Raw genomic sequence first — 19,074 nt, forward strand, 5'->3', positions numbered from 1 at the left:
AAATACAATTATTGAAAGTCGAAACCTTTTTCACTCATTGTTTCCGTTTCCTTCATTGGCGAGTTCATCGTTTCGCTTTGTTAATCGAGAGCTTTGTTTTCTACACCAATCTTAGTTTGTATCGTTAAATTGTTTCTGGAGTAGTTGGAAGCACTCAACAGGAATCGAAGCCGCCGAACGGCCAGATCCCTATTTTAGCATCGGTAATTATCACATCGTGGAAGAGAAGGGACATAATAGATGTAATCATATGTCCTTAAGTTTTATTTGTTTTTTATGATAAAGTAACAGATGCAATGAGAGCGCAGGTGGGTCAACTCGCTGTATTCCAATAGGCTATTTTGAAAAACGATACCGTGTTTGTTTGTTTTTTGGGATCCCCTTCAAAAGCACGCTCGCATTGTTCTTTTCCTTTTTTTGGGGCTCGGGCGGGAGATGTAATTTCCCACGCTGTTCGAGGTGCACGACATGAATAGGCGAGGACGTGAACGGCTGTGCTAAAGCCTTTATACTGGCAGGATTGAAAAGTGCTGCATGTTATCTCGTCTGTGGCCAGACTACGCAGGAGAGGAGGAGGAGGAGGAGGAGGAGGAGGAGGAGGAGGAGGAGGAGGAGGAGGAGAGGGTGAGAAAACAGTGAGTTGAAGACAGAAGGAGGAAGAGGGGTGATAGAGAGTGGCTGAGCAAATGTTTCCAAAATGACAGTATCAGTAAAGTCGCAGTGGCGGGAGAGAATGAGAGAGCATGACTGAGCAAATGTCCCCGTCTTGGAAAATGACAGTGCCTCGCCAGGAGAAAACACCAGTGCTTAATGTTTGCAAGGTTTGTTTGTTTCTTTGCGAGCGGCGCGGCCCATCCGAGCCACCACGGGGCAGCCGAGTAATAATGCACCGGGGTAATAGTTTCTCTTATTTCCTGGGCAGGTTTCCTTTTGGCTTTTCTTCTTCTTCCCCCCCCCCCCCCCCCAAAAAAGTGATACCTTGCACAAAAGTTAATAATGGGGGAGTTAACATCAGGGAAACAAGGACGGAGTGCTTCCTCGGCCACCCTCGGGGCGGCGGACGGACACGATTATGATTTTTCAAAGTACTTACTCTGAGTGAACTCAGCGAGGGGGTCACTTAGAAAAATCCCCAGTCACGGAATTTTGAGTCACAGCTTTTTCTGCGAGTGAGGAGCAGGGCCATTTGTTTGTGTCCCCCCCCCCCCCCCCCCTTCATGCCTTTCCCCTGCAGATGCCGCCGCCAGGTGCTGCTGAGCAATGGCTCGCTGTGATGGCAGGTGCTAAAAGCAGCTCACTGGAGTGGCTTCGGCGCTCCTCTTGCTTTCGGCCCCACAATCACCCACACAATCGATGATGATGATGATTCACAGTTTCTACTGCCGCAATTATTTTCCAGCTATACCCACTTTTTTTTTTTTCGCCACGGGCATCCATATTTAAAACATTATTAAATGACTCTGCTGGATGCCATTTTTGGCACGGTAAATGAGACGGAAAATGATTTCGAAAGTACAACAATTTCCACTCCACTATCGAGGATTTCACCTAAATGTTTACGTTTGTGCTTCTTGGCTTAAAGTAACTTTGTTACTGCGATTTGTCTTTCAACCAGCGGTCTGAGGCTTTCCAGGCAGGATTTCTACTCAAATGATGGCAGAGTAATAGGCGGCAATAAAAAAATAAGTCAAATTAAATATGTTTTATACTAACTAGTAATCAAGAAGGAAGTAATGAATATTACTATTAGTCTGGTCCAGCAGGTTTCTTTTGCTTTTCATTTTCTATGCTCCTGTGTTTGTCTTTTGCTTGATATGAATACAATTGAATTGAATAATTACTATGAAAATTCCCTTCATTTGAAAATGAAGACACGTTCAATAGAGTCGCCTAAGACCAGACATCTATTAATATCTTTTATAATGGAAAACATTAGAAAGTCCAGAGAAGACTGGAGGAGTACTATATATATATATATATAGACAATTTTCCAAACAAGCAGCTGACAGCTGTGTGTGATGCATTCAGGTGCATCACGTAAAGCCGCCCTTCTGAACACCGTGGCTGAGAAATCTTCCTTTTCAGAATCACAATCAGCAAATAATCAGCAAATCTCTCTCTCTCTCGCTCACACACAATTTCTTTTTTTAATGGTCATCAGCCAATAATTGCATTTTTTCAGTATGAAAGAAAATTCTACTTCAAACACAATGTTCATGCTGATACATTGCACGGCTCGGCTCCTATACATTCCTATGCAAGAAAAGATGAAGGGAACAAAAATACCAGACTCTTTGAATTGATGGAACATTTCGATTTCCATGATGGCTTGTCGGGTGTTTCTAAAGGGGTTTAATGGTTCAAGGTGTGTAACCTGTCTTGTTATGACGGTTTAAAAATGGAATATATTACTCATCTCATAATACTTGCAGAAACATATTTGAAAATGGAAAATGTTTCTTATACATGCAATATCGAGAAAAAAATACTTCCTGTCATAATATGTTTGTGTGAGATTATTAATTCTCCATTCAAGCGTCCCTCTATTAGCCAGGGCCAATAATTATGCTGCCACCTACTGGTGTTGTACGTCACTGCAGGTCCATTGCAAAAATGGTAATGGAGGCTTCATTTCATGGTCAGTTGTTCATTTATGTTTTAACGTGTACCAAATAATTATGAAACACAAACAAAAAGAAACCCATTGTCCACATATTGCATATCTGAATCTGTTTGTTTCTTTTCTTTTAAAACAGTGTCAAATGTTTGATGCTTCATCTTGTACTTGAGGGCAGTTACTCATTCTGCATCCGATAAAAAATGCATTCACAGCTACACTCATGTCTCCAAGCAGCAGGTTTGAACTGAGTACTGGGCACAAACACTGAATAAATAAATAACATTACGGGAAGTAAAACACCACTCGGACATCATTTTGTCTTTGAGGCACCGTTAACACAACGGTTTCAAGTGAAAACACTCCGTCTGTGTGTAAATGGGTGAAATGCAACTTTTATGAAATGCTGCTATTGCACGTATACACCACGGCCGTAATAACTAGTTCTGCACATGCTCAGTAGATGGACAATAAGAACAATGTTCCCCTCCAGAATGTCATGACTCCCGTTCCATATATTGGTAGTTTTATAGTTGACAGTCATCGTAATAACACTCCAACTCGGTCATCTGTCCATCTGTGTGCATGTGTGTGTGTGGTTTCATTCCAAAAACAACCAACAGCGCCAGCTCATGCCCCAGCGTGCTAACTGCATCATTTTAGAAACATTCCAATGTAAATGGAAAACTTTTCTGAAACAAAAATGCCAGAAACGATGCATTTTCACTTGAAACATTGTGGAAACAGAATTTCCGATGTTTAGCATCACCACCACGACTTTAACGGCTTCTCACTATCTAAGGTCTGTGCACCTTTGTCCGCAACTTCATATAAATAAAGTTTTTGACACCCTTACCACGGATTTCAACGTCAACCACAAAGGGCAGAACTGACAGCGAAATTCAGCTCCCGTTTCACTTCTATGAGCAAAGAAGAAGAAGAAAAAAGATGCTCGGAGCTAAAACTCCCCCTCGATCTTCTGAGGCCTTGAGCAGAGAAACACATCGGAAGAGATGAGAGGAGGAGAGGCAATCTCTGAACAACAGAAGGCATCCGTGTTTGAAATCATCCGAGATCGGCCCTGATCTGCTGCTGTGTTCGGCGAGGGCTTCGTAGCTCAGCCCAAGTCACGGGCACGCACCGACTCATAAACAAGGCTTGACAAGAGGATACAATAAAGAATCTGCTCATTTGCGCTCCGAATGGGAAAGTAGGGGTTCGCCGTCCGAGAGGAAGATTGGCTGGAGGAAAGGTTAGATAAAGGATCATTGTTCAGGTTGAATCCGAGAGCTATTTCAAGGGGATTGAGTTCTTCTGAACTGGATAACTAATAGTTTATAGTTCAAATATGTGGTCTTGTGCTCAACGTTCAGGCTAATTTAATATAATTTGACTTATCCGTCTAGTAATGCCAACGGAAAAAGGCTTCTCAGGGCCAATTTCCACGTTTACAAGTGAAAATGCACAATTTGAGGGATTTTCGTTTCAGAAAGGTTTCACCTTTACATCGCAGCGTTTTGAAAACGACGTCCGTTTACAACGGAAACGCCGAAAATGATGTGACCAGCGTGACGGGCCACGACTTGCTTTCATTGGCCCAGAGCAGCGTTGTCTTCTAAACCGACGCCGAAAACACAACAGAGGTTCAGTGTTTTCACTACATTTCAACTCCATATCGGCTACAGTTGCTGGTTGGGGGAAAAAATAAATTATAATAAAAAATCACCTACCGAATGAGATCACACACATCACTCTGATGTCCCGATGAACAGCTGACCCCAGTGATACCTGAAGGGTAACTCTGGAAGCATAAATCCCCGATGATGGGACAGCGCAGCCCGTAAAATGGCCTGTATGAAAATAAATACCACGTCGAGGAGCGATTACAAGCCCTTCTATTTATCAACCGCTCCGTGCACCATTAAGGTTTCTCTGTCAATTAGCTCCCGTTTAAAGTGAGGCGTCAAAGGGAAAGAAGAGCTCCTCCGAACCGAGACCAGCGCTCCAGACTCCCCTCCGCCACTCTGGACAATCTCACCAGAGGTTTAATGAATCAGAACGAGCGGAGGATAATGGGAACGCGAGCTCAGTGGGAGGCCGATGTGGTGTGAAGCGTTTTGTGTGTTTGCTTTTTGTTTTTTTTTTTTTTTCCCTCTCCTACCACCGAGGCCAATCACAATAAAGATCTGTCGTCGTCGTCCGCCTCTGATAGAGGAAGACTCACGATCTCCTGCGGGGCCCCGCTGACCCTCCGAGTCAAACAAACCGAAAAAAAAGAAACGGCGTCATTTTGTCGTCGATTCGATTTGAGGTCAGTCGTCATTATGAACAGCGGAGGATGCAAGTAACGAGCTGCATTATTTAATGCATTTGGTTTTGGGGAAAAAAAAGAATAAATACAGGTTGATATTTCTGGATGAAATGGAGGCCTGAACTCCATATTCATATATCTACTTCCCGCAGTCATACAAACCTCATGACTAATTATCATTCGCATTGAATGATGGCACTGAGCTGGGAATGCAAAATGACAGAAACGCAACGCTCGAGCGACATTTCCTGCAAGGCCGCGATACATAAGCGTCACCTTCACAGAGCGGGAGCAGAAAGGCAGAATTTCCTCCAACTTTTGGGGGAAAAAGAAGGAAGAAAAAAAAGTGACGGGTCAAAAAAGAATTTAAAATTAAAAAAAATACTTGGACAGTCTAATTTAAGGCTGGCTCTTTAATCACAGGCATCCTCACAGATGGAGATGAAGAGAAAGAAAAGTCCAGCAACGTTCATTAGTGAGAGAGGGAGATGATTCAAAAAACCCAAAAAAAAAAAGTAAAAAAAAAAAGGACTGTTTGAGACAGATGGTCAAAATCTGAAAAGAAATACGTTGAGCAAAGTGAACGAAAAGGAGAGATGGGACGTGTTACAGTTTTAAGAAGTTTTGCTTCCATTTATTCAAATGGAGAATCATTTCATCAAATTCATTCATTCATTATTGAAACACTGAAGCTTGACACGTCTTTACAATGTGTTTTCGGAGAAAACTTGCAAATGAAAGAACGTGATGGTGGAAAAAAAAAAAACAAGACTGAATCTTTCCCACCCGGCTCTGAGAAACGGGGATACGAGTCCAGAGCAGGGGTGTCAAACATAATCGTTATTAGAATATAACAGGCATGCAGGCCAAAAGACATAAATGACTCATTTCTTAACAGTGAAACGACCTTTGAGATTCTTTACCTTTGTCTTGGTGGTTTGGCCGGATCGGAGCCTCTCGCGGCCCTTTTTGCCGCACAGACCTTATGTTTGACAGCCCTGGCTTATACATAACTTTTCTCACAAACCGGCTCATTTTGTTCCTTGTTTTGTGTGCAACAAGGTAGATGCAGCAAACTGACTTTTCAAAGAGATTCAATAAATCCAAACAGCGTTGGGAAAAAAAGAAAAACCCAGCAGCCAATATTCATTCTGTCCAGGTTACTGCTTATCCAAACATGCAAGGTTTTCATCAAGCAGGTGTGGTACGAAGGAATGTGTGTGTGTGTGTGTGTGTGTGTGTGTGTGTGTGTGTGTGTGTGTGTGTGTGTGTGTGTGTGTGTGTGTGTGTGTGTGTGTGTGTGTGTGTGTGTGTGTGTGTGTGTGTGTGTGTGTGTGTGTGTGTGTGTGTGTGTGTGGTACGCGCGGGAACATACGTACATGCATCAAACAAACACGACGACAAACAAACACGAGCGTGACTGCGGCTGACAGATTACCAAGGCCACGGGAGGCACGGCACCCATATAGCTCCTGTATCCTCCTTCACTTTTATTACTGGCTGGGGGAAATGAATATAACGCCACGTCAAAGCTGAAATAGAGCGTCGTTCCTCTACTTCTGATTGAATTCTGGGCTATAAGCCCATCTGATGCATCCAGACTGTCACTCTGTATCACTCACGGCCTGCGTGAAACCGGCTCCTTTATGAAAAGGCTCCAGACAATGGCGACATCGGAGTGTTTACTATTTACTTGTTTGCAGATCAGAGCAGCTCCCGTCTTTAGCATACTGTACATACTGCGTATGCATATAGGAATGATGCATAAACGCCCCCGTCATCATTTGAAAATGAGTGCATGTGCAGCAGAACCAACGCGAATCTCCACATGAACGCCCTCTGCCCCCACTAGGTTGATTTCTTTGGAGCACGTCGGATCAAACGTCAGTCAATATCGCGCTGTAATTGGCGCAAGCAGAAAACCTTGGGCACCTACATCAGATAAAGCATTGATGTTCCTCCACCCACTGATATGCGTTTGGGTCAATACATGTGTCACCGAGCCCGGAGCCAGAAAAGGCATTCACTGGCCGGCTCGCAGCTACAATGGCGGCGTGCTGCTCCGGTTTCCCCGGCGGAGTCTCGACCTACGACACCCCCACAGCGTTGGAAGGCAGCAGAGGTGGGTGCGAAGCCGCCACAGGTTTATTTCGGTTCTCCTGCTTCTCCACCAGAGAAAAACTCTCATTGTCTGATGGCGGTTCGGTTTTTACCTCCTGAACGCTGTTGTTTGATAGGGAGAACGCGACGTGTCAAACCGATACGACAGTGACCGTGACCCTTTTTTTTTTTTTTTTCTCCTACAGGAATTTCAGATCATTCTGAGTGTCTATTCACGTCCTTTTTTTTTTTTTTTTATTTATTTTTTCCCTTCCGCTAACATGATGCCAAACACTGCGATGGAGGTGAAGCAGAAAAACTCAACGTGTGCCACTGTTGCATATGTAGATAAGCAGCTATTAACGATTCAGATGCATTCCCTGACCTGCCCCTGTCATTTGTAATAAGGGGTGGGGGGGGGGATTTCAATTTTTATTTTTTTTTGTGTGTGCTTTGTTTCATCTGCAAGTCTCGTGGTACAAAAAAAAGTCTGCAGCAAGGACACGAGCCGATTCAATGTCGACCACCCAGTAAATCTGACCATGTGTAGAAGCCCCCGCTTCAAATACCAGTTATTTATCATCCCATCAACCACAGTCGGGAACTTATTCGTGAATGCGCCGAGCTTGAGTATTCATACCAAAAGCCACGCCGTTCACTTTGAAATCAGATTTGAGTCCCGTTACAGTTCATGGATTTCAAAGATCACGCACTGGCCCACAGATTTTTAATCATAATTTCTTTCTTTTTAACCGTCTAATTCCGTGAGATACACTTGAGTTAAGGTCCATGTTAAGTATTACTGATTAGTGTTGTGAATGTCACCAGATCTGCTGAATGCGATTCAAACTGAAGGATTTCTTCTTTCTCTCGATGGCGGTTGAAGGAGATTCTGCCCGTACACGATTGCGAATGTGTGTTCTATGCATTATACAAAGATAAAATAGGACAAACAATAGTGCAAGTCATTTATATACATATAAATCAGATATATAGTCATATATAATATTAAAAAACCCAACAGGAATAAAATCTTAATATGGATCAATGCATTCATACAGAACTTTTCCAAACAATGTCGGAAACTGCTTGAAAAGAAAATGACAACATATAAGAATTTTAAGAATATAGAAGCGCATCTGTAAAGAGGCAGTTTGTTTCAGACCGATAGGTCAACACTCCCCAGCCCCCGGGTACATTAGAGGTCATGTGGAAAGTGACCTTCAGTTATATCCTCAAATAGAAAACTTTATGTACTCAGATCACTGCCTCCACTGGGGGCCCGTTTACACCACATTTCAGTGAAAAATGAACGTTTCCGTCGTGTTTCGGGCGTCTGTTTACAAGACGATGGTGTCTGAAAATGCAATTTTTTTAAGAAAAACGGTCACCGGGGTGGAATTCTTCGAAAATGCTCAACTCCGTCTCCATGGAAACGTGGGGATATTTTCCTGAAACGCTTTCACTGTACATGTGCACAAACACAAATTTTATTTTTTTTCTGAAACAAGAAAAGATGCATTTTCACTTGACACACAATGGAAATTAAGTCTGACAAATCACTTGTACATATATGATGTTTCTCTGGGCTTCTTTGTGCTATAATTCAATGTTGAGTGGCCTCCTAATTTCAATCTGCATTAAAATTACAATAATAAAGCTTCCTAATAATGACAGGACAAAATAATCCTCCTCCATGCAGCCCGGTTGCGATGGTGGCCGAAGGATCCTTGCAGGAGGAAGCCCGTCCTCATTCCAGACCGAGTGTAGATTTGGGCTGCTGGTGCCATCGTGCAGATGTCACGCTCCTGGCAGCAGCTAAAAATTAGCATGACATCAGCATTGATGTCTTGAATGTCAGGGACGTGGGGACCTTTTAAGTAGCAAAGGTCTCGTTTGGCTTGCGTCCACAGATTGTCTGCAGCCGCCCTCCGCAGTGAGCTGGACCAGGCCCTCGCCCTTTGTCGTGGACCGCCATTGTACGGTCGTCAGAGTGCAACAACACGTCCTTATCAATCAAAAATAGTGAACGGTTGAACTGATGTGCTCGATACACGTGCGATGGCTTTATTTGACCACATTGTCCGGTTCTCAGATATCGATGTTTCTGCAGCAAAAACAACCCCGATGTTTCTCTGCTTTTCATTCGCATTTTATTTGCATTTTAATTTCATTATTTGGTTCGCGTTTGGATTTAATCCACGGTTAAGTTGCTGGTATCAGTGTTGGTGCATCCCTGATAATACATTTACCTGCTTTTTGTGCACTGACCAAGGGCAAGTACAAGGTCATATAAAATAGTATGGTCAATATGAATATTCAAAAACAGATATAGACACTATTGCAATGTCTTTCTGGAAAAGAAGAGCGGTTCACAACCTACAGCGTTTATCCGATTGCACCATCTGCTTTACACTTTTTGTCAGCAGGGCGCTTTTTGGCCGCACAACTCCAACGAAGCCAGAAGCCAGAAAAAGCGACTGCATATTTGTGCGCCAGCCTCCGTCTCCACACCTCACGACCTGCATCTGTGCAAATGGCCGGCTTTCCCCATTAAAGATGACGAACGACGGCGGACGGTCAATCGGGCTTCACTGATGGTTTATCAGGGTGATGAAACGCTGACACGAAGACATGTTTATAGAGCGTGGCGCGGCAGCCGCAGCGACAGAATCCATGAAGACAAAAGATCATCAGCAAAAGTAATTACTGTTAAAGTACTTTGGTGAGACACAAACTGTTTTTCCCCCAAAAAATACTCAACAATAACTATTAGGTGCCCAGAACATAAGACCATGTAACAACCCAGAACATAATCATTTCCATTTTGATCCGATAAGTATATTTTCCCACTAATAAAAAGTTTTTACATGGAGTAGCATTAAAAACATCCTTTCAAAGTGATATAAGAGCAGAAAATATCAAAATAATACATAAAGAGGGTTGCCTTTCTTGGAAATTGCAGTTTTTGATAATAAAGTTGAACAATGGGTTTACACTGACATTTATATTGACAGACCACCAAGTTGGATTGTTGTTATGCATACGCAACTATAAGACTACATTGTTGTGTAATTGGAGCAGTGCCGATCTGAGGAAGCGGAAATTTGCCCTCCAGGTCTTTTGTGACATCTGTATTTCATTGCAAATCATCCTCAGATTAATCCCAGCACTGTCTTTTAAAAAAGAACTCATCCATTTAATCGTTAATACCAAGTTTCAATACCAGGAGTAGCTCACGTTCAACAACCCAGGCCAAAATGACAGAATTACTGTTTAATACTTCAACCTTTTGTTCACACTGCTCAGCAAAACGACAGAGTTTTCTTACCGGCTGCCTCACGGTGGCATCTCGGGCATCAAGTTCACACGTACCCCCCCCCCCCCCCCATGTGGCTTCACACAAGCAGGAGCAGACTTGAAGCGAGGGGTGTGTGTGTTTTGAATGCACCTGGACAGTCATGCGGGTGTTTCCCCATCAGCCAATCAGCAGCCGTCTCTGTACCGTCCAGCGAACCAAGCTTCACCTTTTCCCCTCCAGGTCGGCTTGACTGTCAAAGGTATGTTGTAAAAGCCTCCATGCCTGGAGAGAAGGAAGAAAAACAAAACACTCACAGTCATTAAAATAAACTTCTAATGACTTGAAAATTCAATTTGCTCCAAGATTTGAACATCAAGAAACTTTGAAGCTTAAAGAGAAGTGTCGCGGAACGTATTTAGAGAGCCGTCACAGATCACTGCCGTGAAATGTAAATTTGGTTTAAGTGTAGCTTTTTCCACTTCAAACGGCATCCCTCCCACAATAAAATCCCTCAGTGTTTCTCCAGAGACTGCCTCTCATTTTCAGTATTAAAAAAAAAAAGAAAAAAAAAAAAAAAAAAAGGAAATCTATGTAGAGGAAACACATGTGGAGCTGCCAAGTCAAAGGTGACATTCAAAAGGGTTGAGGTTGACAAATGCAGCCATACATGGTGAAGCCCTCCCACACTGATGAAATTGGCTTAAAGGCAGTTCTTTTTTTCTTTTTTTTCCTCCTTTTTTCCCTCACATGATCAAGATTGGACGTTTTCTGCAGCAGCGAGATAAATGAAAGAAGAACAGTGCCGCTTTGCCAGGTACATTTAAAAAGTAACAAGAACAGAGAGAGCCACTCTGAAATCCTCGTGTGAAGCAAAGATTGAGCTCCTCAACAGGTCTGAGGACAATTGGGGGGATTTGGGGGGGGTAAATTTTGACAAAAGGAGTTTGAGGGGAACGATCACTCATCGATCAAAACAGTTCAGTTTGGGAGGCGACAAACGAAAATCTCCCTTGATTTGAGAGGTAGTCTTTTATATCTCGGTATGTTCGCTCTCGGCAGCCCCGTGGTAACGATAAAGAGGATTTTCTAAAGCCATTCCTGAGACGTACAAGTCAAACTCGGAGGTCTCGTCACTCACAGGCCTTACGTGAACGGCATGAAGAGCACTCGCCCCTTTACAGGATCACGCCAGCGTGACAGAAATTTCCATCCCAATTTTATTTAGCATGAAAGCGACACATTTAATATTATCTTTTAAAGAAAAGAAGAAAAAGAAGAAAAAAAAACCACACACACACACACACACACACACACACAATTTGACGAGGCGGACTTTTCCATCATTTCGTCAGGTTGGAGAACTTGCCTGTAAAAAAAAAAGGTCCATCACCGTGATTGAGCAGATAACAAACACATTTTGCAGTAGAGTCCCGATCCCCGGCCTTATTATCGCACTCTAACCAAGCATGTAATGGCACAATCGCTGCCAAGCTCCAATGACACTGCCTTCTCTCTTCGCTCTTTAATTTTTTGGTCTCCCTCGCTATATAAACCAAATTCACGTTAATCCCGAACGTCAGTAAAAGATGTTTCAGGACTGAACCATGAAGCACAGAGGCACGTTTGCCTTTCAGCACTTTAGCTAACCCGCTGATTTGTTCAGTAGATTCTCCATAACGTGGACTTTGTTCTATTTCTCGTTTAACAAATCCAACTCAGACGCTCCACCTTCAATTTATAGGTTGATTTCTTATTTTTTCTTTTTTTTCTCAAGGTCAGGCTGGAAGCACAGCGCGTTGCGAAAGGAAATTAGAAACTCAAGCTTATTTTAACGATGACATTTTAGCGTGTCATGGACAGTGTTAGATTAATGTAAATGTCATTGCTACGAGACATTTTGGGACATTATTTAATCCTTCTGAGCACAGTGTGAGGTTTTGTTGTATTTATATTTTCACTTCTGCAAACCATCCACCATTATTTCTTTGCTTTGTCTTATTCTGGTACGAAGAAACACGCCTATGACATGCTAACGCAACGTTGCTCGCCAGCCACGGAAGCACACAACTTTTTGAAAATTCACAGAAACGTGGGAAGACAGAGCTTTCATTAAAACGCTCCGTCTTCGTGGAAACAGGCGAAAATGCAACTTTTCGAAAATGCCGCTACGGCCCATGTGCACCGCAAAAGCAGCCAACAGCACCCCCTGGAGGCCCTACATGAAAACTACATTGTATTCAGCGTTTCTGCTGTTTCCATGTAAACAGACGTCATTTTCAAAATGTGTGTGTAGACGCATGCAGTCTTGTAAACGCAGCCCCGGTTTGTTTGTTTTTTAACACAAAATGCATCACACGCTCTTCCTCCCTCCTCGGTTGACATGATTGAGTGCGAGTAAGTGACAATTACTTTAAAGGTCTCTGTAACTGAACATTCACAATGGTCTTCCATGATCATTTGTAATTTGTGCTAGTTAGAGGTCTATTTTAGACAAGGTTGCTGGTTCCATCCCTTCTCTTGTTTTATATGAAATGTCAAAGTGAATTGAGGAAGATAACCAATCCCAAATTGCTCTCAATGGAGGTTGATGGTTTTGCACAGCATGCGTTAACATTGACGTGGTAGTAATTGGAAGAATCTAATTAACAACGTAATGTAAGTGTGTGTAAGTCTGTGCAACCTGAAACATTTATTACGGTCATGCTTTTCATTTTGTGTATATTACATTGCTCCATTTATTTAATTGCCCCCCCCCTTTGAATGTTAATTCAATTATAATGCCGTTTTAATAATAGATGAATTATTTTGTCTGACGCGATTTCATTTTTAATTGATGTTGCTTTAAAAAAAAAAAAAAGTCCTGCACAGATGTACAATATATCCCAATAAAATCATGTTGAATGATGTCGCTGCGGTCTTCACAGAAAAACCTTGAAAATGCCGGTACAAGATTTGTCCTTTGATGAACTCTGAAGATTTCATTTCATAATGGATTCTGCTTTAGCATTTCTAGAAAGGAATACATCAGCTATGATTCATTCCATGAGGATTATGTTTTAGTCATTTCCAAAAACCCACACATTTTGAAATCTCGCAATCCCGTATCTATATGTCTGTCCATCAGTCCTACTTATGTGAAGCATAATGACTAAGAAATGTGAAAGAGAGAGAGAGAGAGAGAGAGAGAGAGAGAGAGAGAGAGAGAGAGAGAGAGAGAGAGAGAGAGAGAGAGAGAGAGAGAGCGACAAGAAGCGGGAGTCCTTGATCTCACTAGGATTGGCTCAACCTAATTGCCATGTATGGGCGCCCGAGTATACGCGCCAGCCCTCTTTATCCACACAAAGCCTCTCATTAAGAGCTGGTTGGACATCGGGCCCGCTGCCGAGGTGAACACTGGCTAGAAGCAAGCCTGGCATCCACACGCAGGTGCAGAGCTTTAATGGACGACAGGAGAAGAAAAGACTGTGCTGTGGATGGCAGACCTCTCACTCTCTCTCACTCTCTCTAATCTGGTTAGTCCACTGTACACCACATCAGCTCCACTTCTCTGTTCAAGCACTCATCTCAAAATTTCTTTTGTTAAAAAAAAAGAAAAGAAAAAAAATCCCTCATCTTTTTTGCAACAACACATTAAATTCTGAAAAGATTGCAAAAAAATGGTGTAGCTGTTAGTCGTGGAAATACTTTGATGAATCCAGTCAAAACATGTCTGAGGCATGTTGCAAAATTCTACTTGCCTGAAGAGAAGAAAAGAGAAAGTGCTCAACAAAAGGGATAATGAACTCCATTGGAGGAAATGTGTTGTTATTATAACCGCCAAAACACTGGATAACTCCAGACGTCTCAGCACTGCGACGAGCAAGACGTCAGACTGAACCACTGCTCTAGAAAATTAAAGGAATTTCCGTTGCGAAACTGGTAAGGAATGCCATTACACATCCGCCCATACAAACTCGGGCCGATCCAAGATCGCGGTGGTCAAACAGCAGGTTCGCCTCGCCGAGGTGGAGGTTAAACATACTGTACGCCTTGGACACGCTGCTGATGCGTCGTCTCACTGTGACTCAAGAGGGCTCACCATTATTCACTTCAGTTTGTCCTTATTTCTATAGCACCAAATACAACAACAAAGTCATTTCAAGGCGCTTTTACAGAGAAAAACAATCGGCCCCTATTACATAGGTTTTCCAATGGGAACTGACTGAGACTCTGATGCCAAACTGGCGGTCTTACGGAATGTGCACACGCGTATCCAACGTCGTTTCACGTTTTTTTCACGAGAATCCACCACCTCTTTTGTCGCTGACACAACAAAAACGCAAAGTGCCGCAGAAAATGAACACAACCCTTGTCGAGAACTGGAAACCCCGTACGACTCTTTAGAAATCGGATCAGTCGGTGAATAAAACCGAGAGTTAAAAGAATCAAACGCGGCTCACGGCGTGAAAGCGGGATGAATACGAAACGAGAACATTGAGATGGAATATGAATCTCTGATGCGCCTGTGAAATCAATACCTTTTATCAGTATTATCGCCTCACTCAAGTGTTTTGGTCTCAGCTGCTGGCGAGGTGGATTTAATTCAGCTGGAAATATTGTCCAATTGTCTCAGAGTTTAATGAAAAACAAGACTGGTTTGGCGCCGCATGTCTAATTAATTAAATGCGCTTTCTGCCAGCCCTCGACAGTGAGTGGAAGGAAACATTTAAAACATGCTGAAATTGAGGCGGCTTAATTTCTTTTCTTTTCTTTCTTTTTTTTCTCCCCCCCCCCCCTCCTGTGCTTGTATCACAGATCTGACATGTCGGTCCACTTTACCTCCATCTTTTCATTCAATAATTCATGGATTTTATAGATATCGTTTCAGGCAAAGAGCTTTTCAATTAAGAATGAAGTACTGGACTGTTTTGTTTTTATACAGATCGGGAAGTGCACCTCCTGGAGACAGGAGTCTATGAAACATCTCCATTCCAACTGGAAACAGGCATTTATTTATAGTCTGAGTGTGCAGTTCTGACGCTCGCCGACATGAGCGGTTTGGAGAAGTAAAGCTGGAGACACACGGGAAGAGAAAAAAAAAAAAATGTACGAGAAAATGTCCACTAACCTTTTGGTAATGTCTTATTACAATCCAAGCAGTAATAGAACAGAGTAGAATAGAATAGAATAGCGTTTTTGTCATTATATGCTACACATAATGAAACTGTTTGACCACCTTCCTCACAACAGCTCACAATCATGGAGTAAATAGAAGACATCCTGATGCATTCTCACATCTTCCAAGCGGGTAACTGGTATTAAACCCATCACAGTAAACAAAGAAACAATGCACCCCCATTCAGACCAGGTCCAGACTAGAAAACTTAGGCCACAACAACTGAAAGAACAAAAAGGCTTAACTCAAGCCACCCCACAGTCTCTTGTTAGCGCTCCGGAGGTAGTTGAAAGTCTGAACACATAGTAACAGCACCGGTCTTTGAACCGAACAAAGTACAATCCATAGTTTGTCAGTGTCTGCTCCAACTCAGCCAAACGAAACAAGTAGACTGTGGACTGTGAGCGATTAAATGCCGATTTGATTAAAATCACGCCATATCAACACGTCTTTCCTCTATTGAGCCGATTCGACGGAAATTACTGCTGGATGGGAGTCGGTGTTGTCACGTTGCACACTGTGGGAGTTTGGCGGCAAAGCCGCCGGTCGACAGAGAAGACAAACGCTGCCAAGTCGCACACAGAAGCACTGCGTGCTCGTCTCTTCCCGATCAGACTCAGAGAGGAGGTTTCTTCAGTCTTTTCAGTTTCTAAAGCAACACAACCAGCCTATGTAGTCTAGCGTTCGAAAATCAATACAGGTCGGCTTCCAGATGGAGCCACGAGAGGGATGTGCGCGTCACCGGCGGCTCGCGTCACCGGCGCAAAGCTTTATAGGGTTGAATTAGCGACTGAACCGGATGACATTCTTGGCGCATGTGAATCTGCTCACTTTTTAATCTGTGTTCATGTAACTGGGATAACAAGCTTTTTCCAATTTGAGGTATTTCAATTAGATTGATAACAACATGAATGTGGGTGGGCTATTCATTATAACAATACGTGTTAGACGGGGAAAAAAACAACAACATGCAGAACAGTCTGTACCAAAAGAAGTTATAAAAATCTTTGTCCTTTAGGCCTGCGGAGCCTGGTCCGTGCAACTCTGAATGAGTTTCGTTCTATTTGCTTTTATGGATTAAAGTACTGACCCAGATGTAAAACACTGCTGCGCAGGCGGGCAAAAGTCAACTTGATTTTAACTTCACGGGGGACGGGGGTAGTAGTTCATTTTCAAGGCTGGTAGAAGATAAGCCAACAACAACAACAACAAAAAAACAAGACTGGCAAAAGCGAGGATAAAGGCCAGAAAGCAAAGTAACCTGACAGTATGTGGGCAGTTAATACATGGAAGGGACTGATGAGTGAAGTGGGCGCAGGTGTGCAGGAGCATGGGGACGATCAGCTGATTAAAACAGCAGGGAAAAAGAACAGTGGGGTGGGGGGGGGGTGGTCTGTGCCCGTACAGGCTGATCTCAGTTCCCCCTCCAGGCTCAGTCCGGCTGATGTATGAAAGCGGCGGCATCCAAACGTCATCGGAGCGAATCCTACGAACCGTGTTGCCATCGTTTCTTTTATCGTTCTCTCTTGCTGCAGTGATTTCCGAGGCGCATCCTCAAACGTAAATTAATCACAACTGTTTGATACGTTTTCTCCTTTTATTAGGAGCTATTTATAGGCTAAATAGGGTTTGATGTGTAGTCATAGCAATGTGTGTGTGTGTGTGTGTGTGTGTGTGTGGGAGGATGACATCCTGTATAAACACAGATTTTGTTTTTGATAACTTCTTTCTTTAAAAAAAAAAATCTAAATGATAATAATGTTTTTTAATTCAATTTATTCTCCCCCTCTAGTCACACTTCTTCTACACTACCCTTCATCCCTAAATCGGTCTGGCTCAGATATAATCATAACCTTCATTTTTCCTTAAGGAGAAGTCCTAGGTTCTGATCTGGTGTTGAGCTTTTCAATCTGTAACACATTAAGCCTTACATCAAGCCTTTAATCTTCTTCATTACTGCTAAACAGAGAAAATAAATAAAGATTTGTCACTTGATTTGTTGGCTCAGTGGCTGAAAACATTTGGTCAGCACAGTGACCCCAAAAAAAAAAAAAAGAAGTCACCTTCTACCTGGTCTATAGACGGAAGACTTTAGTTGTGGGTACGTTACATGCTTGTTGCAGACGTTCCTCTCCGTAACAGGGGAGGGGATTCAACGGAAGCTGGACGCTGCTGGTCGGATTGAGAACAAGTTTTCCGCTGTGTCAGAAAATGGAGGCTTCGGCAGCTCCCGCATTGGTCCCGCAACTACTGTTGCGTAATAACGCCACAACCCTACCTCCATTGTAACCCCACCCGAGTGGGTCGGGGTGCGCTTTGCCTTACCGTCCCGCTACATACTGCAGTCAGACCCAGGCACGAGGAGCCGCAGCAGAGGGATGAAAAAGCAGCATGCGGCTCCGGAGCCACTGATTACCGACCCCTGCATTACATAAAGGTCATAAATATATCCTCACAGTCCCCGAGGGGGAATCCGTCAACTTCGTCAGCATTTAGAATATAGATGACACACTTTACATATCCTGACGCGCGGTATCTACTGAAAGAAGAATCATCTCACATGGATGTTCCCGCAATGTATGTAATCGCAGATTGCTCTGAACTACATTGACATGTCTTTTTCATTTTAATCCACTATTACCTCCTCGGCTTGAAGAAAGGAAGCATGCTATGCTGATGACCTGGAATTGTTTTTTTTCTTTTCTTGATACATTGAGACAGCTTGGTTACGTTGCTTAATGCACTGAGCCTTCTTCTTTCTTCACTTTCTAGGCATTTGCATGTCATTAACCCCCCCCCCCCCCCCCAACTCCTCTTTACTTCAAGCAGATATCCTGGACGTGAAGCTAAAATCCCCTTGATCTGTGGCTGCTGCTCCCATCACCCTGCTTCACCTAGATTCTTTTCTGGTCTATTGTCTCTGTAAGGTTCTTTTCTCTTTTTGTCAAAGCGCCCATATCCACCAGTCAAGGTGGACGGTCCGGTTCTGTCAGAGGTTTAAAGGGGAGGTTTTAATTATACAAGTTGTTGTTGTTTGGGGGGGTGGGGGTGATCGCTGTGAATTGACCAATGGTGCGGTCGTGTTTTGATGTTCCGAAAACTTCTGCTTTGTTCTGTTGCTCTTTTCACGTTTCATCTCATCTGTTGATGACACTTCAGAAATATCTTGTTTTTTGTTTTGTTTTTTACACAAATTCTCGTGTCCTTGCAAACTATTGAAGAGAACGCGTCGAAAGACGGCGTGCGTCCATGCGAGCATGCACGCGTGCGGGTGTCCTCTCTGACCTGCAGCTGTGTGAGAGGGAGTCCAAACTTTTGGTTAACAGTGGTAATTAATTCATCGTCTACTAACTCCAGCTACAACAAGCTCCTGCTATAACATGTTGAGGTACTGGGAACCCCAAAAAAAAAAAAAAACATATATCACTCTGATAATTTCCACTTAATTTGTTGCTGATTTGCACCGAGCGAGAAGTGTTGTGAGAGGTGTTGGTGGAGAAAACAGATGAAGGATCCATATGTTCCTGTAACCCCATGCGCTTTGTTTTGCTGCTTGCGCGAGAACTGTGGGAGTTGCTTGGCCCCGTTTC

The sequence above is a fragment of the Lipophrys pholis genome (assembly GCF_963383615.2).
Source record: "Lipophrys pholis genome assembly, chromosome: 1".
NCBI classification, from domain to species: Eukaryota; Metazoa; Chordata; class Actinopteri; order Blenniiformes; family Blenniidae; genus Lipophrys; species Lipophrys pholis.